At 37.4% G+C, this 26549-nt stretch overlaps 1 long non-coding RNA gene and 1 pseudogene across 1 annotated transcript in view; one reads left to right on the top strand and one right to left on the bottom strand.

Annotated features, from left to right (window-relative positions):
- LOC129145974 (uncharacterized) overlaps nucleotides 1-26549 on the top strand; it is a 242743-nt gene that overhangs the window by 165531 nt on the left and 50663 nt on the right. The gene's annotated exons all lie outside the window — the stretch shown is intronic.
- LOC119248307 (rRNA N6-adenosine-methyltransferase METTL5-like) lies at nucleotides 24864-25507 on the bottom strand (annotated as a pseudogene).

Here is a 26549-nt window from a genome sequence, read left to right as displayed (position 1 = left end):
CTCTGGGGTTTTGCCAGCAAGTCTTTAACAGCCTGTTTTTAATAGCCAAGCAATATGCTATAATGGCAGGCGGTGAAAAGTAGTAAGTATTTTGTGAAATAAATAAGTAAATAAATCAATAAAAGCAATAATAATGCTGTACACAGTTTCAAAGAAGAAACCAATTGATGACAACAAACTTTTTGACTGAAACACAAGGAATGCCAGAAGTTATCCTTGTAAAAGAACTATCAGCTGGGTAGTGAGTACAGTCAGTGGGTCTTCCAGTCTATTCCAGAACAGTGTGACAGGTCAGTTGCTGACTGTACAATCTTTGTGACCTAGAAGCCATACAGCTGAAGGGTGATACAGCACTTATTAGTAATTCTATGGGAATCATGAGATTTGGTGCAATTTTCCTTTTCTTTTTTCACAACCCAATAATTGCCTCAAAACATCAGAAACAAAAAGTAATTTTTACAAAGACACTTTCTTGGTAACTGTTGTTCCTCTAGTTAGAGTAACACTTCATTTGTCTATGAGCAGTGAGGAAACACATGTTCTTCACAAAGCTTGCTTCAGAAAGCAAGTTTAGGAGTAAACTTCAAAGGAGTAAATTTCACTTAGATATTTTTGCTGGAACTCTTTCTAAAAGATATTACATATTGAACAGAATTTGACCTTTTCTGATGATTCAGAGTTATCGTGACCATCAATCACTATGAATAGCCACCATCTCCTTCCTCTCAGGGTGTAGCATACTGGAATCTCTCACAGGCTGTAATTTCTTTTTGACTTTGTTTAAAACCAGCTTTATTGAGATATAATTCATGTACCACATAATTTACTCACTTATAGTGTATAATTCATTGGGTTTTAGTGGATTCCTGGGTATGTGCAACCTCTCCAGAATCAATTTTAGGCAACTCTTGTCCTTTAGTTATCACCCACCTTACTCCTTTAGTTATCACCTCCCGCCTCTCCAGCCCAAAGCAGCTCTAATCTACTATCTGTCTCTAGATTTCCCTACTTTACACTTCCATGTGTATGGAATCCTATATTATATAGCCTTCCATGACTAACTTCTTTCACTTAATGTTTTAAAGGCTTGTGCATGTGGCATGTAGCAGCACTTAAGTTCTTCTTCATGGCTAAATAATACTCCATTCGGTGGATGAACTACATTTTCAGAAATCCATTTGTACATTGAAGATAATTTGCGTTTTTCTGCATTTGACACTTAAATATAAACATTTGCGTTGTTGCTGTAAACATTTATGTACAAGTTTCTGTGTGGACATATGTTTTCATTTACCATGAGTATATATACCTAGGAATGAAATTACTGAGTCATGTGGCAGTTGTGTATTTACTTGTTAAAGAAACTGCCAAACTGTTTTCCAAAGTGGCTGCACAATTTCACATCCCTACCTACAGTATATGAATGAGGGTTCCAGTTTCTGTGTCCTGTCTGACATCCTAGTGGGTGTGAAGTGGTATCTCAGTTTGTGTTTGATTTGCATTTCCTAATACTGGTGGTGTCTGGATGTCTTTTCATTTGTTTATTGACCATTTGTAGCTTTCCTTTTGAGAAATGTCTATTCATAGCAACTGTTCACTTTCAATTTTTTTATTGTGAGTTGTAAGGATTTTTTAATATTTTCTAGGGACAAATCCCTTATCAACTATATGATTTGCAGATATTTTCTCCCATTCTGTTGTATTTGTGCTTCTTGGTGGTGTCCTTTCCCCTCCATTTCCCTGTTCTCTTGTTTCCCTGATATTTGAAAGAAGCTCCTATAGACAATCCACTGTGTCTTACTTCCTGTTATTTCCCATAACCCACTGCAGTGACTTCAACACCCTCAGTTCCTTTGAAAACTTCCTTACTAAGACAAACTGCTCTTGTTAGGGACAACAGGGACTTTCTTATTATTAAATCCAAAGACTTTTCCTTTATGCTTATTCTACTTGTCATTTGCCATTTGGCAATGTTCAATCTTTATTTCTTTGAAAATTTCTTCTCCCTTAGCTTCCATGATTCCATTTTTTCCAGATTTTACTCTTGTTATAATAACAATCTATTTCTTCCTCTGCTTTTTTTATTTCACTTATACTTAAATGTTGATGTTCCCCAGAGTTTAATTTGCCATCATCTTTTCATATTGTTCTTGAGTGATCTCATTTATTCCAATGCCTTCAACTCTATTGATAACTCCCCAAATCTCCGGCCTCCACCTTGTTCTAGCTTCCAGAACTAGATTATTAACTGACTCTGAATAGCTCCCTCTTAATCATTTGGAAACCATGCAGGCAGTTCAAGCATGCCATACTCAAAGTTCAAAATAACTTCTCTAATTGTTTATCTTCCCGTACTCTTGAGGAGTTAGTTTAGACTCATTCTCCAGTAATATTTTTCATTAATATTGGTCATCATTTTTGATCTTATCTTTTAAATATTTATCTAATCACCTTTTGCTTCCTTATTACTGTCATTCCCTTTTAAAAAAAGCATCCATAATCACTTATGAGGATGGTTTTAGTGCAGTCCTATTTAAATTTTCTTTTTCTGGAGTTCAGTTCATCTTTGCCACTTTGTCCAGCGTTAACTTTCAAAAAACACAAACCTCTTATTAGCATCCTTTATATTAACCACTTTTAATGTCATTTGACCCCAGGATAAATACCGATTTCTTTATATTATGAAACAGACTCTTAGTAGTTTTCCTTCTCTATGGTTCTCCTGCTGTCTTTTCCATATACCCATGATATAGAAATTTTAAACTACATTCTGTTCCCTTAACATGCTATGTATTTTTTTCTATTAACATATAACAAGCCTGAAATTTAGCAGCTTAAGATGACAAAATTTACTGCCTCACAGTTTTTATGAATCAGGATTCTGGCATATTTTGGCTAACCATCCAGCTAATCTCACTAAGGTAAATTCAAAGCATCAACTAGTTTCATCCTCTTATGGAAGCTTAACTAGAGAGAGACCCAGTTCCAAATTGCTTCAGGTTGTTGTAGAATGTATTTCCTTGCATACACATTTCCATTGCATATGACTAAAGCAGCTGTTTATTACTAGCTCTTTATAAGGGAGGACTCTCAACACCTAGAGGCGACTTTGAAATCCTTACCACAGGTCCTTTCCACAATGTGGCAGTTTGTTTTTGAAAGCCCAGCAGGAGACTCTCTCCCCCTTTGAATCTTTTAAGGGCTCTTTTAAGGGCTTACCTGATTAGACCAGACCTACCTACAACATCTCCATTTTTATTAACTCAGAGTCAACTGATTAAGGACCTTAATTCCTTCAGTATAATCCCTTTTGACATATATGATATAATCATGTGAATGATATAATCACATAATGATTATATAATCCCTTCTATTCACTGGCATGTCCTCTCACACTGAAGGGGAAGGGATTATACAGGGCATGTTCAGCATGGATGGGAACTTGGGGCATTCTGCCTACCATACACAATAATAACGCTTTTTCTTTACTTTATGCTTCAATGTATGCTCTGTTTTTCTTTTTTTTTAATGTTCCTTCCTTCATTATCAATTTGGAATTCCCCAATTGGCATTGAAGACAAAATTCAAATATTACTCAATAAGGCTTTGATACAAATCAGTTATTCTTTACTCACACTGCACTTTCTGTTTTTGTCGTAATTGCTTTCTTTCTGCTTTCCCATCTGCCTGTAAAAATTTCAAGGACATGAACAACCTGTTGCTTGACTTTGATCTCCCAACCCAGGCATATAATAGGTTATTGATGATGTGCATTGAATGGATTGATCCATCTTTTTTAAAAGATTTATTTATGCATATAAGAGCTGGGGTACAGGCCAGAGATGCAGGGGGTGAGAGGATCCGCCAGAGACAGAGTGGGGAACAGAACAGGCAGACCGACTGAAACACACTGCTGAGGGGAGCAGCGGGCGAGACAGGAGAGGTCTGCCTCACCATGTGGGTTTCTCCCTGGCCAGCCGGGGATCGAACTCATGCTGCAGAGGCTGTGCCTTGCTTCATAGAGCGGTGTTTAATCCCTTGTGCCACCAGGGAGGTTCTGATCCATCATTTTGTTTTACATTAAGGCCTTGATAACCTCATAGGCTGTTGAAGTGAACACAGAACTTTAGGCACATGGCCAGTGTCATCAGATTTACATTTGTAAACCAGATTTTGTTTGGTTTTGGTTATGGTGTTCCCTCTCCCATTGTACTCTTAAATTGTCACCTTCACCATTTCTTGGAGTCAGAAGACCTGGCTGTAAAATTGTTTCTCCTGAATTGTTACCTCCAAACTGGTGGCCAATATAAAACAAACTAACCAAATGTATTGAAATTAAGGGCAAAGTATGAGCAATGGGCTATCATTTGTTGTCAAGGAATGTCTTTCATGGGTGCAGTGCGTAACCTTTGGCACAGAGACTGCACAGTCGATTTTGACTGTTTTTGTAGGCAATCTTCCAGATTGAGTTTACTGTATAAGTGACCTTTGAATACATGAGGCCCAATTTTATGTCCACAGGTCAGCTCTTTTGAAAGTTAATTTTAGTAGGAGGCAGCTAAAAGCATGAGAACTTGCCTACTACTTTACTGTTCTGTTTACATAATTATTAACAAATGAAGAATTTTCAATGAACTTAACAGAAAGTTTGAAATTAGAAAAATGAGCTCAAAATATTTCATTTCATTTCATTCATTGAGTCTCCCAAGTGGAGAGATAAGATCATAAATATACATTTTAGAATCAGGCATCAGGTCTCCAGCAGACCACAAAAAAGCAAATTGGTGAAATAGACCTTGGTGGAAAAAGCTATAAATTTTGAGCTGCCCAAATTCTATACTTCCAAGGGCTACAGTGGCAACTTGCCAGGACCCTGAGGGCCACACTTAATTTGCACATAAATTTATATAAAATTTTAATTTGTGAGCATGCATGCACAAGCCTAGCATTTGTTCGCATGATTAATGGAAATGTCCTGCTTGCTTTCACTAGTTCCAAAAACCCCAGGATGGATTAGCTTTGCCCCAGACTACAATTATGCAAACATGGCATCTTTGGGATTTTATAGTCATTGTTTTAAATAAGTGTATTGGTGGTCTTTTAGGTACTGCTGTTGCTGTTGCTCTGTTTAATGTATAACATGCTTCATAGATAACATTAATGAGACATCTCCAGAAACCAAATATAACATTCATGGCAGGTTCAATAAGGAAAACTAGGATTCCATTTCAAGTCTATAGACAGACCTTCACTGTGATTGGCTGTTATTCTGGAACCACATTCTGTCAGAGACCTATCTTTCTTGAAAGAGACCTTTGATTCTCTGATTTAGTGATTGAGTGAGTGATATGCATATACCAGCGACAAATACAGAATACTGTTTTTGTATAACAGATCTAGTAAGAAAATAAGTATTCAACTATTATATTCACCTGCAGTCCAGAAGACACATAACAGTAGCAACCAGAAGATGACCATATATAAAGGACTTAATAGGAGTAGGGAAGGAAATGGCCCAAGCAGTATCCCATTTGGATTGTTCTCTTCCTGCTGAAAGGAAGATCTATAAAATCTTTTTCACTGTAGTAATCTAGTAAAGGAAGCATTTGGCAATGGGAATTAGATGAATACATTCCCATGAGGAGAGACTAAAGCTTCAATATTTCAATATTGAATGTTTCTATACTGTATGACATAAAAATAAAAATATTTGGAACAAACCAAGAGTTGATGATAAACATTGAGCAATGATAGACATAAAAGTCAGTAATTCTCTATAATCTCTATGTCTATATGTACAAAAAGGACTTAGGCACTAGAACGTGAATGCCATGAGATGAGGACTTTGTCTAACATGTTCACCATATTATCCCCACTGCCTGGTCTTATTTCAGCATGTGTAATGTCCCCTTACCTCTTTCTGGAGTGAAAGAATGATGGAAAGTCTGATACATAACACTGTGACTCAGTAGGAGTCTTGGAATAAATTTTGTAGTATTAGAAGGAAATCAGTAGGCCCAAACCTGGACAGATATACTCCCACCCCTAGTTAAGTGTTTTATCTTCTCTAGTGAGAAGGGATTAATAGTGGTTGATAGACTCACATGCCAGTGATGCATCTTTTATGTGTTATTATGTATGTTTAGGTTAACATGAGATATTGCACAGTATTGCTTTAGACATTTTTCAGTTCTATTAAGTTTTGAAAGCTTAATTACACTTGTTTTTTAATCAATCTTATGTAAACTTGAGTGAATCAAGTGATACGTTTTGTCAGGGTTCTATTGGTTAGAATATGAAGGCCCACAGTAAGAAAAACTCTTCCTACAATGATTGGTAGAAGGGGTCTGATCTTGTATGGTATCATTTTGTACAGGTTGATCCCTTCAAACTTAATCAAGATAACGTAAGCAGAACAGAGATCTATGCCAGTAGACCCTGTGGCATATTATTAACAAAAAAGCTGAATAATTTTGAGTTTCTTAGAGTTAGTACTTCTGGGAATTTGGGAGTGGTGGAGAGAACCATAATTAGAACAGTTTTATAGCAAATACACTATATCAAGTCAAATAATATATAGAAAATCCATTGGATTGAGAGATAGGAAACTTCTGCAACTTACTGTGACTTTTGCTAAAGAGTCATTTAGTCACAGGAAGACTCGATTTTCTTGCTGCAAAATGATAGTTGAACTATGTAATATCTAACTTCAAGCTCTAACATTCTAAAACTCAGCCTGATTTGTTTTTGTTTTTGTTATCTTTTTTATTGCTATTGCATTCAGTAGGTTACTGATATATTTTTGTACTTTCCTTGTTTGGAAAGAATGGTTTATGGTGAGATTGTCCAATGTCCTTCATTGTTTCTCATATGTTTGATGACTGAGGACAGGCATAACAAAAACTGGGCAGACATAAAAACAGGTGTTCAGTAACTCTTGTTGAAAATGGAGTAATAATACCAGCAGTACTAGAAAGCTAGTCATCACAGATTGGGAGCCAGGGCCAATATAAAGTTTACAGGTAGATGTTGCATATAGCATGCACTGTTGAGAATAAAATGTGGAACAGATCTTTCTGTTGACAGTAAAGACTGAAAAAGCCTCTGAAATCAACTTCATAAACAAAAAAGTGGAAAAGAATATTTTGTCTTTCTTCTCTTATGCATTGTAGTATGAAAGAAGAGGATTCATGTATTTAGAAGTGGTTTAAGTAGTTCACATACTTTCCAGAATACATTGGAAGCAATAAATTGTCCTGGAAGTATGAAGAAGACTTTATCATGGAAACACTAATGTTTGAGATTTCCAGATTCTGAAACTCCATTATTTAGACTTTCAGGCTACTGATCTATCTTCAATACTGTCACCATTCTTTCATTAAGGACCTTGGAACAAAATACTTGAAGCCTCTAAAGATGCTTTATGGAATGCCCTGGGCAGCAAGAGATGTTTACTCTGGAAGTATTTCGTTGGTTCAGATCCTACTTGGGAATGAATCAACTTCTGAAATGAATGTTTTTGATAACATTCATCCTGTCTCCTTGAAAGCTGAAAGAAAACGTCATATATGTTAATGAAGTTCTGAGAGCCATGGTCACTGAATAACAAGCCTTGGCATTTACCTCGCCTCTGATTCTGTCTTTGGAATGTTGGGTGTTCCAACTTACTGGTCAGATGTCTATGAGAATGTCAGCCTTTCTACCCACAGATTTTTCCTCAGTTGCCATTTCTCCTATATTTTCTATTGCAGCACACCACCCGACACAAAACTCCCACCTAAAAATATCGTGCAAGGTCACTTGTGAAATCTTGGTAAAAGAAAGTTAAATTGCACTGTGAACCTCCCAAACTGGCAGATACACATGGCCCGTCAGTAAGCTGATCTGCCTTTTAAAATGATTTTTCCTAAACCTCCTGCTTTAATTATTTCTTGTCCTTCCCTCAGGGACCATTGCTAGCAAAGACCATAGCAACCTTTTAGATATTTATAAACTATGTTTGTAGATACAATATAACTTTTGATGTTGTCAGCCAAATAAAGCACCAACCAGCTGCCATATCCTCCACCCTCTAAATTTAAAAGAAATGTTGGTCCCTGAAGATTCTGAAGGGAAGGTGAAAAAAGTAGTATGTTAAGAGACAGAATAATATTTCTATAGAATGCCAAAGGTGGGATGCCTTTATTTCATGGGCACCCATGAAATAAAGTGTGGTGACCTTTCTTACACCAAAGTGTAATGTCTTTTGCTATGAAGACTTGGATGCTTTGAGAAACATTGGTTCTGAAACTTCCTCCATCAAAAAGTAAGATAAATTTTAGAAATGCCACATAGTTAATTCTTTTCTTTTAGAGTCCCAGTGGACTTTCTGTGCCTTTCTTTAATGTCTCCTAGGAGACTTTGCTATTCCATGTTTTCTAGGTCCCTGTAGCTATCTATAAAAACCTATATTCTAAGTATCTATGTTATATTAGTATATATATTATAGGTATTTATAATTCTAGGTATCTATGTTATATAATTATTTATATTATAGGTATTTCTATTATTTATTTTTTACCAAACACTGACTATATGTGAAGCATTATGGGGCACAAATAAGAATGTAATTTGATCTCTGTTCTTAATGTATTGCAAGTATGACTTACTATGCTCTTTGATCTTTCTCACCAAACTGTGAATTGAATAAGGCATAATTAGTTTATATTCATCTGCATAATTAGCACAGTATATACCACACAGAAACATTTGATAAATGTGGCTTGAGTGGTGTTGAATTTTCCTCTAATACAGTACATGGTTGAAGCATCCATGTGAATATGATCAAATAGTTTATGTCCTGGCAGGACTCTGTGCAGGGTGTGTGTGGAAGCACAAGTTGTTTTTGGTGTTGAGTTAATAGAGATGGCTATTGGCTGAACCCTATTTCAATCATTCTGCTCTCTAAAGGGGATAGAATATCCCTTACTGAAGTTAAAATATAGTAATATTCTACCATTTAACTTCTTTTTCTTATCCATTCCAAATTGTATTTAGCTATAACTAAAACAGTATTCATGATAAACTCCAAAATGTAAAACAAACTTCTTTTCCCACATCCATCTACTAAGCCTCTTTTGTAGAACATACCCTCTGTTTAGATTAAATTGAGGTAATTAAACCCTGTTAGTTGCTCTAAATAGGAAAGGGTTAGCATTAAAACCTGATATTTTATTTTAATTCTGAATGGAAACTAATTCTGAAATAAACCATAAATCTGTTTGGTGTTTCATTTTCACATCTCTTCACCAATTCAGTAGAATGAGTGAAGAGATAAATGAATGTTAAATTTCACTTTAAAGAATGGATTCTGTCAACCTTTCTAACTTAGTAATCAAGAGGAAGACCTTTTGGTTTGGAAATACAAATGCAACATGGACCACCTCAATAAAATACCAAAGAGAATATCTATTGGAGTATTAATTAAAAAAAGAGGTCCCAGGTATGACATCAACGGCATAAAATAGGGACAACATGTAGGGAACTAAAATTATAGGGTTTCTGTATGTGACCAAAGTGAAGTTACTATCAATTTAAAATAGACTGTTACAACAATAGGATTTTTTAATGTAAATCTGATGATAACCACAAACAAAAAAAAAATCTCAAGTAGATACATAAAAGATAAAGAGGAGAAAAAGAAAGCATACAACAAGAAATAAATCAGAACAGTGTAAAAAATGAAAGGAACACAAGAACTACAAAAGGCAGAAAACAATTACAGAGTGACAATAGTAAGTTCTTACCAGCTAATAATCACTTTAATGTAAAGTGATTAAATTTTCTAATTGAATGACAAAAGCATGACTGAATTGATAAGAAGGAAACACTAGATCCAATATTATGCTGTCCAAAAGAGATTCATTTTAGCTTTAAAGGCAAACATAGACTGTAAGTGAAGGAATAGAAAAAGATACTCCATGCAAATGATATTCAAAGAGAGCAAGGATGATTATACTTAAATTAGACAAAAAAACTTTGAGTTAAAATCTTTCACAAGACAGGCCTCCCTGGTGGTGCAAGGTTTAAGATGCAACCTATGAAGCTATCCACAGACACTGTAGCACGAGTTTAATTCCCAGCCAGCCAGGGAGCAACCCACATGGCCCAGCAGACCTCTCCTGACTCGCCCACTGCTTCTCTCAGCAGTGTACTTAGGTCAATCTGCCTGTTCTTTTCCCCACTCTGCTCTGGTGAATCCTCTCACCACCCCCCCCACACACCTCTAGCCTGTACCCCAGCTCTTGTATGCATAAATAAATAAATCTTTCAAAAAAATCTTTCACAAGAGACAGAGGTCACTATATAAAGATAAAGGGGTCAATTTTTCAAGAAGGTATAATAATTGTAGATATATATGTACCAACATTGGAGCATCTAAACATGTAAAACAAATTTTAACAGAATTGAAGGGAAAAATAGACAGCAATACAATAATAGTTGGGGACTTCAGTATACTACTTTTGTTAGTGGATGTGTCATTCAAATAAAAAATCAAAAAGCAAAGAGTAGATTTGAATGACACTCTAGACCAAATGGATCTTACAGACATCCATAGAACATTCTATCCAGCTATAGCAAATGTTCTTCTCAAGTATGTATAGCATATTCTGTAGTATAGATAATAGTTTAGCCTGCAAAACGGATCTTAATAAGTTTAAAAAAATAATGAAATCATATCAAGCCTTTTTTCCATTTACAGTGGTATAAAGCTAGAAGTCAAAAACAGGAGGAAAAGTGAAATATTCACAAATTCATGAAAATTAAATAACTACTAAACAAAGTATTGGGTCAAAGAAAAAATTAAAAGGGAATTAAAATAGTATATTGAAGCAAGTGGAAGCAAAAACACTGTGTACCAAGACTTATGGAATGCAGCAAAAACAGTTCGAAGAGGAAAACTTATAGTGATAAATATCTATATTAAGAATAAAGAAATATCACAATTAAACAATCTAGCTTTATGCACCAAAGAACTAGATTAAAAAGAACAAGCTAAGCCAAAAGTTAGCAAAGTCTAGGCAATAGCAAAGATTGGCACTGAATAAAATGAAATAGAGTCTAGAAAGTTAATAGAAACAATCAATGAAACTAAAGTTTTTTTTGGAAAATACCAACAAAATTGATGTTCTTTAAGTGTCAAGGTAAAAGATAAAGGGCTCAAATAAATAAAATTGGAAATAAAAAAGGAGATACTACAACTGATACCATGGAAATAAATATAAACTATAAACAATTGTATGACAACAAATTGTAGGATATAGATAAAATGGATAGATTTTTTGGACAATACACTCTATTCAGTCTATCAAGACTGAATCCCAATGAATTAGAAAATCTGGGCAGACCAATAATGAATAATGAGACTGAAGTAATGAGCATTCCAAACTCACTTTACAAAGTCATCATTATGCTCATTCCAAAGCCAGAGAAGAAGAAACTAAAAGAAAATTATAGGTCAGCATCTCTGATGGGCATAGATTCAAAAATCCTCAATGGCATATTACAAGGATCATATACCACATTCAAATGGGATTTATTCCAGAGGTGTGAGGATGACTCAACATCTGCAAATCAATAAATTTGACACATCATGTTAACAGATTAAAAGAAAAAAAAACATACAGTCATCTCAGTAAAGACAGAAAAAGCATTTTACAAAATTCAACATCCTTTTATGATGAAAATATCTTGATGAATTAAGTATAGAAGAAATGTTCCTCAAAATAAGAAAGGCCATATATGACAAACCCACATCTAACATCACACTCAATACTGAAAACTAGTTCTTTAAGATCAGGAAAAAACCAGAGTGATAACTCCAACCACTTATTCAACATAGTGTTGGAAATTCAAACTAAAGAAAAAAATAAGCATGCACGTTGGAAGAAGCCAACGTGTGTCTCTGTTTGTAGATGCCATGATATTATATGTAGAAAATGCTCAAAACTTGACAAAAAAACTTAGAATTAGTAAACAAATTCATAAACATTTTAGTTCTACATTTACAAAACTAACATGCTAAAAACTGTTTCATTTCTATATGGTAACAATAAGCTATTAAAATTATGAAAATAATTCCATTTATAATATCAAAATGAATAAAATACTTAGGAATAAACTTAACAAAGGAAGGGTAAGATTTGTACCCTGTAAACTATAAGACATTGCTGACAGAAATTGGAAAATACACAGATGATTGGAAAAATGTCCCATGTTCATGAATTAGAAGAATTACTATTGCTAGAATGTTTATATTACCCATGTGACCTACAGAGAATGCAATCACTATCAAAATTCCTAGGACGTTTATCATGGTAGTATCAAAAACAATCCTAAAAAATGATAATGGAGACCACAAAAGACCCTGAATAGTAAAAGAATCTCGACTAAGAAGGGCAAAAGTGGAGGCATCACACATCCTGATTTCAAACTGAATTCAAAGCTGTCATAATCAGAACAGTATGTTGTTTGTATACTGTTAAAAACAGTATGCAAAAAATACTGTGTTGAAACAAACACAGACCAGTAGAACCCACATGGTTATATCAGTTATTCTTGGACAAGGGTGCTAAGAATATACAATATATAAAAGATACTTTCTTCAGTAAATGATAATGGGGAAATGGATATCCTTATGCAAAAAACCCTAAAATTAGATTCTTATTTTACATCTTATACAAAGTTTAATTTGACATAGATTAAAGACTTACATGTAATACCTGAAATCATAAAGCTCCTAGAAGTAAACATAGAGAAAAATTCCATGACAGATCTTGGCAATGATTTTAAAAGCAGAGGCAACAAAAGAAAAAAATCGTAGTGGGACTATATCAAACTAAGACATTTCTCCAGCAAATGAAACTGTCAATAAGATGAAAAAATCCACCTAAGGAATGGTAGAAAATGTTTACAAATCTGAAAAAGAGTTAATATCTAAATAATATAAGGATATATTTATATATAAGGATATAGCAAAAATATTAAATAAATGAGTAAGTAACCCATTTTGGCAAAAGATTTTTCCATAGACAACAAACAGGTGCATGGTCACCAAAATAGCTAACAGCGATAACAAAAAGATAGTCAGCATCACTCTAATTATCATGGAAATATCAATCAAAACTGTAACAAGATATTACCTCACACTTGTGAGGCTATTATCAAAAAGATGGCTATTATCAAAAAGACAAGATAATAAGTGCTACAAGGATGTGAGAAAAGGGAACACTAGTAGACTGTTGGTGGGAGTGTAAACTGGTACATCTGTTTTGGAAGTATGGAAATGTGGAAGTATGAAATTCCTTAAAAAATTAAAAATGGAAATATATCCCTTATTTATTCCATTATCTATTAGAATTTACAATCATGTTAAGTCCATACAAATGTTATTAAATTTTTACCATTCTTCTATTAATCACTTTGTTGTGAATTTTTCCATAAATATTTTCAGTGTTTAGTGACCTGAGGTGGAAAGGAGAAAGGGGACATGTTACATGATGAACAAGAAGAGGGTGACTTCTCTCTCATTTTTTTTTAAGATTTATTTATTTTTGTACAAGAACTGGGGTATAGGCCAGATGCATGGGAGGGTGAGAGGATTCACCAGAGACAGAGTGGGGAACAGACAGGCAGACTGACTAAATACACTGCTGAGGGGAGCAGCGGGCGAGACAGGAGAGGTCTGCTGCACCATGTGGGACATGCTGGCCAGCTGGAATCGAACCCGCGCTGCAGGGGTTGCGGACAGCTTCACAGTGTGGCGCTCAACCGCCTGCGCCACCAGGGAGGCCCACATCTCTCTATATTAAGAATAAAAATGAAATTCTTAGAGAGGACAGGTTATACAACCACTTCCCACAGTTACTTTCTTCTAGGTCATAAAAGGGTAGTGACTCTTCTGTCAATTTAAGAGAAGGGTGGAAGTCTCAGGCAAGTACAGAGCTTCTCCTCAGCCTGAAGGGCTCTCACTATTCTAGACTCAACACAACCTGCATTCTTTCTATAATGGTAACAGAACTGTTGAAGCTCATAGGGACTTAACTGACCCACTATGCCCTTATTAAGATGACACTTACTAATAGAGACCTATCCTGGACCCATTGGGAAAGTCTATATGACCTCTTGGGGGAGACCTAGCCCACAGGCCTATGGATTATTTTGAGATTAAGGTTATTGAGAAATAGAAGATACAGGAAAGGTCTAACAGAGGGGTACAACATGGATGGCACTAGAAGGAATTATGCTCAGTGAAATAAGTCAGAAGGAAAAAGAAAAATATTAGATGGTTTCACTTGTAGGAGGAATATAGGGGAACCAAATAAGACATCAGGGGAAAAAATAATAACAATACAAAATACAACAAAACAAAACAAAAACAGACAATTATAAACCAGAGAAGAGACATCCTTCAGGGGACGAGGAGGGAGAGGGATCTAAGGGAGGGAGGGAGGAGCATAGGGCGCTATGGTGATGGTACACTGGTGCATTGGTGAAGGAAATTCTATGGGGACCACATCTGGGGGCAGAGGGGGAAAAGAAAACATTGTTAAAAATGAATAATGATGTAAAAAATATATAAATAAAAAATTAAATGAAATAAATAAAAAAAAAATTAAAAATGGAATCACCATATGATCCAGCAATCCTACTTTAGGTATTTGCTCAAAGACATGCTCTCATGATCTCAAAAATACATCTATAATCCCAGGTTTGCTGCAGCCAGGATCTGGAAACCAATGTGTCAGTTGCTGCATGAATGAGTAAAGATGTAAATAATGGAGTATTATTCAGCCATGAAAAGGGGAAATCCTTCCATGGATGACAGCCTAGATGAACCTGAAGAACATTATGCTAAGTGAAATAAGCAAGTCAGCGAAAGTCAAATCCTGTATGACTTCATTCATATGTGGAATCTAAAAACATAAACCTCTTAGAAGCAGAAGGTAGACTGGTGATTACCATGGTATGGGGAAATAGGTAGATGTTTATCAAAGGGTACAAAGCACCATCTATGAGATGATAAGGTTGGGTCGTTCAGCATAGTAACTGTAGTGAATAATAATGTATTATACACTTGAAATTCCCTCAGAGTTGATCTAAATGCTCTCACCACACACACACACACACACACACACACACAATGTTACTATGGGATCTGATGAATATCTTAATTTGATTTTGTGATAATCACTTCATAATGTATATGTGTTTTATTCTGATATCCATATATAGCATATTAGTTTCAGGTGTACAACAATGATTTGATGTTTGTCTATGTTGGGAAATGATCACCAAAATAAATAACAGGGCCTCCCCTGGTGGTGCAGGTGGTTGAGCACCACACTGTGAAGCTGTCCACAGCCTCTGCAGTGCCGGTTTGCTCCTGGCCAGCTGGCTGGCGAAAGTCCCACATGGTGCGGCAGACCTCTCCTGTCTCGCCCACTGCTCCCCTCAGCAGTGTTCCCCGCTCTGTCTCTAGTGAATCCTCTCACTCTCCTGCACATCTGGCCTAAAAAACCAAAAACATCCATTAACATAGTTAAATTTTTTTTTTGTGATGACAATTCTTAATATCTACTACTGTCTTAGCAAATTTCAAATATGCATTGCAATAGTATTAACTAGAGTCATCATGCAGAATTTTACATCCTCCTGGTTTTTTATTTTATAACTGGAAATTTGTACCTTTGACTTTCTTTCAATTTTATGTGTCAGTTATACCTCAGTACAAGTGGACAGAAGGTAATATCCTGATTTAGGAGAAACAATTCCTAAACCTGGGAATCCATGTTTTAACCATACTCACTGTAACTAAATGATTAACTTAAATAATAATGACCTTTTCTTGGGCCTTGTGTTGGTGTGGTTTTTGCATCCTCATATTCCCTTTAATGACATATTCAGTTGCTGGTTAAGTTTAGAACATTTTTTCTATTTTAAAATTTAAAGTGACTTTTAAAAAGAAGAATTAAAATATTTTGGTTTGGAGTTGTGGGTAAACCAATAAAATATTTCAGCATTGAGGATAAACATGTAGATGTGAGATAATAAGCCTCTGTGTTCCCCCACCCTCTCCCATTCCTGGCACAGAGCCTTGTAAATTTCTAGATGATAAAAGCACTAGAGTTGCTTTTGTTCCATTGAGGTGACTCTGGTGGGCTCCTGGATGACTTGTAGTAGGGGGCTGATTATTAGAAAAACCAAGCATGATTAGATGCTAATTTTCAATCCCACTCCTCTTTTTCTAGAGAGGGAAGAGGAAATGGAGTTAATAATTGATCCTGGGGCCTCCCCTGGTGGCGCAGGCAGTTGAGCGCCATACTGTGAAGCTGTCCACAGCCTCTGCAGCGCCAGTTGGATCCTGGCCAGCCAGAGAGGGTCCCACAAGGTGCGGCAGACTCTCCTGTCTCGCCCACTCCTCCCCTCAGCAGTGTCTTCAGTCAGTCTGCCTCTTCTGTTCCCCGCTCTGTCTCTGGTGAATCCTCTCACTCTCCTGCACATCTGGCCTGTACCCCAGTTCTTGTATAAAAATAAATAAATAAATCTTTAAAAAAAAAAAAGATTCTGCCTGTATGAGGAAGCCTCCATACAAATCCCCAATAGGACAGGATTGGAGAGCTCCCAGGTTGGTGAACACATCCACGTACTAGGAAGGCCATGCACCCCAACTCCATGGAGATAGAAGCTCCTGCACTCAGGACCCTCCCTATATATCTTCTCATAGGCTGTTCATTTGCATCATCACATACTTTAATGAATTGATAAACAGGTTTCCCTGAGTTCTGTTAGCTGCTCTAATAAGTATTTGAAACAAGGGGGAGGAGGTCATGAGAACCTGGTTTGTAGCTTAGTTGGTCAGAAGTTGTGGGTAAACCAGACTAACTACTTGTGATTGGCATCTGAAATGGGGAGGGGGGGGGCAGTCTTTGAGACACAGCCTTTAACCTATGGGATCTTATGCTTTCTCCAGGTAGATAGTGTCAGGATTGAGTTAAATTTGTAGGACATACAGCTGGTGTGCCAGAATTACTTGATGTGGGAACCTCCCCCACACATATCCACACACAGTTTGGTGACCAGAGGTGTCAAAGTGAGGTCTTTTGTGTGAGTGTGGTGGTAGTGTAAAAATAACAGTGAAACAAGAAGCAGGAAAGAACTGGTTTCTCTGCAGTAAAGGGAGACTGAATTGAGTTTTCCCAGCACAATCGTCATTTTATTCTTAGCCAAAAATGTGCATTTGAACAAGACAAGAAATGATGCTTACAACATTTCATCAACTTTAATGAGAAAAATTTTGGGGTATATATATATTATATATATAAAAAATCATTTTACTGAAAAAATGTAATTAGGTTTCTCATAGCATACTCATCTGAGAAGTCTGGAGATACTGCTCTTGGTGGAGAACTCACTATATATTTCCAGCAATGTTTTGTAAGAAAAGGAAGTGGAAACTAAACAAACTTCAGAAAGTTGAATGCTCTGGCTACTAACGTATTTTTTAAATGAAAAATAATCTATGTATACAAGGGAAAGTCTTCACAAAGACTTTTCAAATTGCTAAGAGTCATCTCCTTCAGCCACCTGATCACAAGAGAGTTGAGGTGTGTGAGAATGCAGGTGATGATCGGGAAGAAATTCAGATGTATTTTGATGGAAGAGGGGAGGCATTATGCTGTATTTATTAATATACATTAATCCACTGATACGTTATATCATCCTGTCTCCACGATATGGACACACTGTGGCACATTTTCAGTGAGGGAGGAATTGGCAGTGACCGTCCAGGCTCGGAAACTCTGCCTCGTGCCATGGGAATGTCCTTGGCCTGCTTGGAGAAGGTAATACGAGGCTGCTCTTGGGCCACAAGCTTTGCAGTTTGCAGTAATTACCTGGAAACTCAGCCCAATGATAGAGTTTAAAGAAGCCTCCACCAGTGACTAAGTTTTTCCTAAAGAATTTCTCAAGCCCTGGAAAAAGGTAGCTTGTTACATGTAAACATTGCTGAGGGTGTTTTTGCGTGAGAGTGAAGAGTGAAGTGTTTGGGTGGTGGGGACATGAAAGGAACATTGGGTGAGTTACAAGGCCAGGCCCAAACAGGAATGGAATGATGACAGAATGGCCCACACTGGCAGGCGTGGTGGTTGATTGAGAGGAATCTTGGGACCCATAAGCAAAGTCATGTAAATAGAGCTCCCAGAAAAGCATTTGAAAAGAAAGTGCAAGCCGAACCTCAGAGAAACATTCAGAAATTTCAAGAGGGAGTTAGGTTACCCTTCAGAAGTAGATGAGAGAAAGGTGGAGATGCCAGAAGGATAAGGGTGGTGCAGAGGGCATGGGGATGATGTAGACCCCAAGTTTGAAATGGAATGGCCTCCTGGACAGATGTCTCAGAGCAAATGGCACATGGTCACTTGTACCCTCCTCCTGTAGGCTCCCGCCGGAGAAGCCAGTCAGAATTGAAGTTTTCTGCAGAAGCTCCCCAAACCTCAAGTTTCAGTGCTTTCATCCTGGCCATTTTTCACTTGGGAATTTCTTATTCATTCTTAGGAGTTTCCTGAAAGCTCAACAAACCCTATTCTCACCAATGTGACTCACACTGGAAAGGGTGAGGGGAGCCAGGTCTCCCCAGGCTACATGCTATCTGGGCTCCCAAAGGTGGCCTTGGCCTGGCTCCCAGAGGTGGTGCCCTGTGAGTTTCCACGCGAATCTCCAGAGACTCTCCAGCTGTGCTCAGTGGAGGCAGCTATTGTTGGTGATGGATGCCCAGGCACCTCTCATCACCGAGTCATGATGCTGGTGGCTCCTGTTGGCAGGAGCTCCTTTTGGCAGGGGCAGCGCATTATCTGACAGCACCATTCTCAGGGCCAAACAGTGTCTCTTGCTCACAGGGAGGTAGGGGCTGCTGTCCACAGCAGGGACCCTGCCTACATTTCAGTAGAAATTTTTCCACACCAATCTGTGATTAACTTAGTTCACAGCCTCTATGGGTGTTACCAGGCGCAACCCTAAATGCCCCACAGACATCCCTTGCAGAAGCTCAACGTCACGAATTCTCTCCTGGCTTAGCATGAGTTGCTCACAAAGAGCAACTTGCAATTCCGTGCGGGTAGGGAGCCCATCATTCCCTTGGGCCAATGCCCATGTTCAACAAAAGACTGAGCAGAAATGGAGGCCACCAGATAGGCGTTTGAATTCAGCCTGTACCGCCAATTAATTGTTACTAGTTAATTTATCTATGCATAGAAGAACTGGGGCACAGACCAGAGGTGCGAGGGGTGAGAGGATTCACTAGAGACAGAGGAACAGAACAGGCAGACTGACTGAAATACACTGCTGAGGGGAGCAGTGGCGAGACAGGAGAGGTCTGCCGCGCCATGTGGGTAGCTCCCTGGTCTGGGATTGAACTCGTGCTGCAGTGACTGTGGACAACTTCATAGGTTGCATCTTAACCCCTTGCACCACCAGGGAGGTCCAAAAATGAGACATTTCTTGGGCAGTGTGGCGGGTATTGCTGTAAGCAGGCTTTTGGTGCTGGATTGGGGCAAGCTGCAGGAGGGGGCAGTGGGGCATATCTCATGGGAGCCAGGGAAGCCAAGCCTGGCTCTTCCTCACATGTAGTTTGAGAACCCACAAGTGAATGTCTCTGGAGAGGAGGCCTAGGAGCTGCTGGCCTCACACCTTTTGGATAGGTCTGCAGCAAAAGGAGGGACAAGCAGCGCCTGTTCTCTAATTTTTTACATCGACCTTTTTAGAATCCATCCTTCTCGTTAATGGGAGTCCCCCTGAGAGGTTCAACTTCAGCTTCCTCCCGAGGTGGCTTAGAAGTGTCTGTCGTGACACTTCTACCTGATAGAAGATGGACACTTCTACCTGATAGACACCTGATCTACCAGAATTTACAAAATAAAGAATTATCACCATTTAAACACTCATTCTTGACTGAGCATCTGTTATGTGTGAGGTGCCACTGTATCCATTGGTGCAAACAGTATTGCAGAGGAAGAGAGAACAAGCAGAGGTCTCTGGGCTGCCACCCCATGGACACAGTTTTTAGGGGAGGCCACCATTTTGAGTGACTGAGAAGTGTCTGCACATAGTGAAGGATTGGAAAATTGGGGGAACAAAGACAAAAGAGGGGCATCCCATGGGATTGAACAGGACTTGTGTGTGAATACCCACAGGAAGTCCCAGAGTCAGTGAGGGGCCTTTGCCTTTGAGGGGTTTGGAGAACTTCAGTAGGTGTGTTCAATTACCAGGGACCTCACAGTGGCACTGTGCATTGAGAGGCTCATGGCAGGAGCCCCAGCTCCCTGGACTGGGAAGACAGTCTCAGCAGTGATGCCACATGGTGCTGGAAGGCCCCTGACCCTGTGGAGAGAATGCCCCCTTCCCCATATGAAAAGGGGAAAGGCGAGACCCTGGAGGTACAGGCACTTTGTATAAAAACTGGAGTCAGGGCAGAGGGCCACATTGCTGTGACTGTGGGGGGGGGGGTTCTCTTGCTCTGCACACCTGTTGAGCCACGGGGTCTCAAGCCTAGTGTCCCCCTTCACTTTGGGTTGACTTTTCTGTGCCCTGTACCAGGTCCTTTATCACAGCTACCTCTTTATGTTTAATATGCACAACAGTATTTCATTTACTTCAAGAATACATGTTTCAGAACTTGCCAAATATTTAAATTAGCACTGATAAAGCGAAGTCCTGGCTTGGCTAGTATCACTGATACACAACCTGGACAACTGACCTGAATCAATGTTAAAATCTTGAAATGCTAATTGAGATATTCTGAGAAAGAGCTGAACATTTCTTACAGGCTCTGGGTATTGCTGCTGCTATAGGGTCATACTTGAAGTCTCAGTTTCCTATTCTGTAAAATGGGACCAATAATTTTACAACCTAGCCTTATAATCCTCATGGTGAGGATTGGATAAGGTGATGCACTTAGCACAATGCCTTGCAACTGTTAGGTACTTGGTAATAGTGAAAAAGAGCTTAATAGTCTACGTTATATTTTATGTGAAAACCCACCAATTCTGACAAGAATTTGTATGTGGGTTTTGGAACAAATATCTTATTGCAAATTTTCTATTTTACATTTCCAAACATTGCAGTGATTCGTTTGAGTGGTTATACTTAGTTATTTATACAGTCTCTCTAGTGCAATGAATAAATTTATTATTATTGGTAATAATAAAAATAACAGTGATTTTGCTTTTGACATAGTACTGTTTATTAGTTCTCCTTGTAATAAGACCTCTGGACAAGCTACAAAAGCAGTCAGACCTTTATTCATCCCTGGTGGCCTTACCCCACTCTGGTTTTGTTAGTATGTTAACGTGTTTGTTCTGATTTACTTTCTAGAGTTACCTTTTAAGTATAGAGTAGCTTCATTATGGATCCCTCAATACCAGTAACAAACTGCTGGGAGATGTGTGTGTGTGTGTGTGTAGACTGAAAGTAAAAACAATCATTGTGCAGATTCTTCTCAAAAAGGATTGCAATTTTTGACTTTTGCATACCACTTACAGTAGAATATCTCTGAGCAAGAACTGCTCAAAAAATTCTTACTTTTTTTTAATCTTGCTGGTGTTAAGAACATTGGTCTCTATTCTCTCCACAGAATTGATAGAACCATTTTTGAAGCGCAGACTCTCCTGCCGCACCGACTACTCCCCTCAGCAATCTACTTCGTCAGTCTGCCTGTTCTGCTCTCTGCTCTAACTCTGGTGAATTCTCTCACCCTCCTGCGCTTCTGACTGTACCCACTGCTTGTATAAATAAATAAATAAATCTTTAAAAAAAAGAAATTAAAAAAAATTATTAAATAAATAATAGAAGAAGACATTAGAGTCCATTAAATGAGCAAAAAAGATCAACATCCAGCACTACAGCAATATGAATTATAGAATATCTGGAATAAAGAGAAGATCCTAGACTTCCAGAAAAATAATTATTTCATAAAGAAAAGAGAATAACTAGGGCTTTCAATCAAGCAAGACTGATACATGGAAGAACATCAAGGCAATATGTTAAAAATTATGAGGTGTGTTTTATCCTCCTTATTAAGTAATTCCTACTTAAAGTTATTGTTATTTCAACTATGAGTAGGATATGTGGATAGAAATATCATTTCCAGATAGCCAAGTCTGAAAATCACTTACATCCCATTCCTTCTTTCTCAGAAGACTTCTAGAGGACATGCTTCACTAAAATGATGGAATAAATCATGAAAAAGAAAAATACCAAAACCAGCAAAAGAAAAATTTAGCAATGGAGGGAAGCAAAGTTTCACTCACTCCTTTGGCACTGTAGGGTCAGGTCACAGCTGTTGGGGTGACTGGGCCCTATTCCTGTACAAGTCCTTAGAACATATGCTTTGCTTCATGGTCTCCATTGTTTATCTTGGTAGCACATTTCTCACCTAGAGGTATATTCAGCAGTCTGATAAGCTATAAGGAATATCATTTATGTGTAAGTGGTCCATAAATAATGGAGCTCAGCTTAATTTAAGGCCACATTTACTTTAGGAATGCTGGTAGTGCAGCCAGGGTGCATTAGCTTAGAAGACAGCACCACTTCAACCCCTCTTCATCAACATAACTGAAAGGCACAGTGCAGGACAAGGCATTGATTTCATGCCTGCCTGGAAATACAGTTCAGAGTCGAGGACCTCAGCAGCACCTAGGCTAATTATTAAGCATATCTGTTACTTAATCCTATGTTTTCCTTTGTTTTTTTTTTTTTTTTTTTTTTTGAGCCCTTCCTTGTTTGGTTGTATGTAAGATACCAGGATTCATCTTGGATTTTCCCTGTCCCAATTCTAGAATCTGTCATTTCTCCAAATCATACACGTTTAGTACAGATAGTTCAGGACAAATAACATTTATATTGAATAAGCACTGCCCAAGTAGAGGTTTCAGACAAAGGATCTGAGACAAACAAAGGCATTTGTGACTGAAAAAACACAGTCCTTGATGACTACTAAAATTTCCTTTAAATCTGATTCTAGAGTCCATCTGATCACTTATCTTATCCTTGGAATTATTACTTTGTCGTGTTAGTGACCTTTTCCTGGGTCTGTATTCTATGCATTTTGAGGAGAGTGTTTATAAAGTATTTCCCCTTGCACACACCTCATCTGCATTAGCAGAACAAGAATCTGACATCCCGGACATTGGGTGCGTGTCTGCCATGCACACCTGTGCTTGCAGAAACCCCTTCTCATTTTTAGTGATGAATGAAAACCAGGGCAGCTTGTGCCTATTCTTTAATTATCTCAAAGATCAGTATTGTAACTTAAAATCTTGGCACTCTCAAGTGTGAACAGATTCATGTAACATTAGTCGTTCCCCTTTTTTGTTTATAAACTATGATAGTATCTCTTTCCATCTCTGCCACTTGCATACTGCCAAGACTTATTAAATTGCCATGAGTTACTCATGCCTGGTACTGAGTTAGCTCTGTAATAACTGTAGGAAATTTTTCTAGGGTGGAATTTATTATAGATAAACAAATTTACCTATGAACATTCCAAAGTAAAAGGCGTATTTTTAAAACTAAAATTTACTAATATGATGCTTTCTCATCTGTATGCAGTCTTCTCATGGTAAATATGAACTCATGGTATTTGAGAATAATGAGTTAAAACATTCATTCTTGGATTTCTTTTCTCTTAGTTTTATTATCATTTTGTACCATAGAATAAAGAGATTGAAGAATACTTTTTTTTGTCAAATTTTGAGTGTCAAATGATTTATTTTTATTTTTACATTCATTTGGCTATACCATGTGTAGCTTTCACTATTTATAACTCTTTGATCCACAACATCAAGGACGTTTATCTCTGTCCTGGTATATTGGAGTATGTGTGCAAAGTTGATTCCACAAAGCATGAAATGTTCTCAGATGTCTTGATAAGAGTTAATAAAGAGCATCACTTAAGACTCAAACATGTTTCTTCATGTAACTATTAGGAATAATTTTTTCGCTTTTTTTAAATTAATGTACCATTTGTTTACAACACTGTATATGTTTCTCCTCTGATAACTCCATTTTGTTGCCAGAGTCTAAGCATTTTTATTTTGTTTTATTTGTTCTTTTGCTTTGTTTTTATTCTACATGTATGTGATATCATCCAGTGTTTGTCTTTCTCTGACTAATTTCACTTAGCATTATCATCTCAAGTTCCATCCATGTGTTGCAAATGGCAAAACTTAATCATTTTTTAAATAGCTGAGTATTGTTCCTTTGTGTTTGTGTGTATGTGTATGTTTATATATGTATACACATACCTATGTGTGTATATGTACATATATATTTTTTATCTATTCACTTAATATTTTCCCATGCCTTGCCTATTGTGGACAATGTTGTAATGAACATAGAGAGGAATAAATCAAATTGTGTTTTCATATTCTTCAGATAAATTTCCAAAAGTGAGATAACTGGATCACATGGTATTTCTATTTTTAATTTTTTTAGGAATCTTCATACTGATTTCCATATTTACTATACAATTTTACATTCCCACCAACAGTGTACAAGAGTTCCTTTATCTCCACACCCTCACCAGCACTTGTTGTTTCTTGTCTTTTTGATACAGCCATTTTCACAGGTGTGAGGTGACATCTCATTATGGTTTTGATTTGCATTTCCCTAGTAATAAGTGATGATGAATGTTTTTTCATGTGCCTGATGGCAATCTGTTTGTCTTCTTTACAGAAGTATTTATTCATATCCTCAGCCATTTTTTTTTGTTTTTGTTTTTTTAGTAAAAAAAATTATTCATTTTAATAATTAGGTTTTAGACTGCGTTTGTCTTTAAAAGCTTTTAAAAAGAAAACCGAATTAGGTCCACTTCAATGTCCACTGATTTCTTCTTATGAAATTTGTATGATGCTGGTAGGTCATACCGCAGTTCGGCAGTAATATCTATCTTGATTTTCCATTCTGCAGCTTTCTTTTGAATATGTTCTCTAGTTGAGGATTTGTGTAAAGAATATACTGCTGTTCTTGCCATTTCCAATACAATCTTCAGAAAAGCCATATCTGTTCCTTTATTATTTTTGGTTCTGAAGGGAGGATTCATAATTACTGTATCAAATGACTTGGACATTTTGTTAGATAATGAGCACACATCACACTGAATCATGTCAACATTTGTTAACTCAAACTATTCCACATTCCTATTAAATATTTCCAATGCATCATCGTCTATGTCAAATCCAATGCATAACCCTGCTCCTAACATTGCAGTTCTGATGGTAAGCACTGCACAACCACATCCTAGATCTGCAACCATTTTATGTTCAATGTCATCATATGTGTTATGGATTGTATAAAGCATACAGGCTGCAACAATGTGCGGCCTGGTCGCATACTGTTCTAGAAGTAGTTTGGGCTTTTCGAATCCATCTACTTGTTGCAGGCGACTCTCTAGTTCCTTAAGCCTTAATTTCTTCATTTTTTTTTATTTAAACAGTATGGGCTTGCAGGACTTGATGGCACTGGATCTGCAGATCCTTCCTCTATCCCCCGCCCTACACCCAAGCCCTTTGTCCGCTCTGGCCGGGGCCGGATAGTGGATGCACAGAGTAAATGGCACTGCCAGCTAGGCGGGTCTAGCTCTTCTCTGTTCGCCACTGCGGCCTGGGTCCTCTGCCAGCCTCCAATCGCCTCGTGCATGTTCCGCGCCAACCTTGGGATCTTCCAGGAGCAGCTGCTGTCAAAGCCCGGACCAGTAACAGGATTTTCCTCAGCCATTTTTTCAATCTGACTCTTTGGTTTTTTTGTTGTTGTTGTTGACTTTTATGAGTTCTTTATATATTTTGAATATTAACCCCCTTTTGAACATCTAATGTACAAATATCTTCTTCCATTCAGAATAACTTTTCATTTTGATGACACTTTCTTTCACTGTACAGTAGCTTTTAAGTTTGATATAGTCCTTTTTGTTCATTTTTGCTTTTGTTTTCCTTGCCATTGGAGTTGTCTCCCTAAAGACATCTCTAGGGTTGATGTCAGGGAGCATATCACCTATGTTTGCTTCTAAATATTTCATAGTTCCAGATCATACATTCAAGTCTTTCATCCATTTTGAATTAATTTTTGTATATGGTATAAAGTAGTGCTCTGATTTTATTTTTTCTCATGTAGCTCTCCAGTTTTCCAAACACCATTTGTTGAAGAGACATTCCTTTATCTATTATATTATCTCTATTCCTTTGTGATAAATTAACTATTCATACATGTGTGGGTTTATTTATGGGCTCTATTTATTCCATTGGTCTGTGTCTTTTTGTGCCAGTACCATACTCTTTGATTATTATAACTTTGTAATATAGTTTGATGTCAGGGAGCCTGATATTCCATTTTATTCTTTTTTTTTCTCAAAATTGCTTTGGTGAGACAGGGTCTTTTGTAGTCCCATACAGATTGTAGTATTGTATGTTCAGTTTCATCAAAAAATGCCATTGAAACTTTTTTTTAAGATTTATTTATTTATT

Source organism: Talpa occidentalis, unplaced genomic scaffold, assembly GCF_014898055.3.
Source record: "Talpa occidentalis isolate TD23 unplaced genomic scaffold, MPIMG_talOcc4v2.1 talOcc4.16, whole genome shotgun sequence".
Lineage (NCBI taxonomy): Eukaryota > Metazoa > Chordata > Mammalia > Eulipotyphla > Talpidae > Talpa > Talpa occidentalis.
Note: the sequence above shows the minus strand (reverse complement) of the source record. Positions and strands in the feature narration are given on the sequence as shown.